The sequence below is a fragment of the Crocodylus porosus genome, unplaced genomic scaffold (assembly GCF_001723895.1).
Source record: "Crocodylus porosus isolate Cpor-Errol unplaced genomic scaffold, CroPor_comp1, whole genome shotgun sequence".
In the NCBI taxonomy this organism is placed as follows: domain Eukaryota; kingdom Metazoa; phylum Chordata; order Crocodylia; family Crocodylidae; genus Crocodylus; species Crocodylus porosus.
The window spans coordinates 74835807-74836981 of NW_017728947.1; the positions used below are offsets into that span (position 1 = coordinate 74835807).

The 1175-nt window shown below is 52.7% G+C and overlaps 1 protein-coding gene across 4 annotated transcripts in view; it reads right to left on the bottom strand.

Annotated features, from left to right (window-relative positions):
- ENTPD5 (ectonucleoside triphosphate diphosphohydrolase 5) overlaps window positions 1-1175 on the bottom strand; it is a 40085-nt gene that overhangs the window by 30072 nt on the left and 8838 nt on the right. The gene's annotated exons all lie outside the window — the stretch shown is intronic.

The following is a 1175-nucleotide window of genomic DNA, read 5'->3' on the forward strand; positions in this document are numbered from 1 at the left end:
ATTATGGAATAAAAATGACTAAGGATGAGCTCACGAAGTTCAGCCAATTAGAGTGGCCGACCTTCGGAGTAGACTGGCCAGGAATGGGATCTTTTGATGTTGACCGGGTCACAAGGGTATATGATATAGTAGTTCATGACGGACATTGGCACCAGTTCCCTTACATTGACTGTTGGTTGGGCATAGCCCAGGACCGACTGTCTTGGATCAGGAAACGTGCAACGGTACGTAGGGTCATGGTGGCAAGAGATAAGGCTTGGGGGGGGTGGGGGTCGAAAGAGTCCCCGGGTGTTAGATGATTCCAGTAGGGAGATAGATTTGGCGGGTTCCGGAGGGAGACGGGTTAGGCCACCCAGTCCTGTTAGCAATACGGACCGGGAAGAGACAACAGATTCTGACGAGGGTAATGCCTCCTCTCTGGAGCGTGATCGTCTGCCACCGTATCAGCCAAAGTCCACAGAGAATGGTCAGGAAAATCCCACGGCACCCCCCCCCCCGAATCAGCGGGAAGCCAATATAATCTTTGAGACCCGCCCAAGCAGAAGTCTCATCTGAACTGCCCCATGAGAGAGGTAATCGGGGAAGGAGGTGATACCACCTTTGTGTATGTTCCCTTTAGTACTTCAGATTTGTTCAATTGGAAAAATCAGAACCCATCCTTTCGGGAGGATCCTGAGAAAATGAGGGACCTTTTCAGATCAGTGGGGCAAACCCATAGACTCACCTGGGCAGATGTCCAAATGATGCTTCAGACGTTACTGACTCCCGAGGAAAGGCGATTAGTACTCGGCACAGCCGATCGATTGGCAGGGGCTCGCATAGAAGCAGGGGGAGAAGGGGATCGGACCCTCCGAGAAATATGTCCAGTTGAAGAACCAGGGTGGAATAGTTGCACTGCCGCAGGAAGGGACAGAGCCAGATGGCAATGTTAGCGGCAGCAATTGCGGGGAAACGTGAGGTGAGAGAAGAAAGAAGGAAGGGAGCAGGACATGTCGAGGCGGATACATGTGCCTATTGTAAAAAAAAGGGACATTGGAAGCAAGAGTGCCCCCGGCTGAGGGAGAAGAGGGGGGAACACTCTAAGTCCCACCAAATGAGAGCTGAACTCTCCGGAGAGGAATCCAATTGATGGGGACCGGGATCCAAGGCCACTGCTCTGCGGGCAGAGTCCCGCA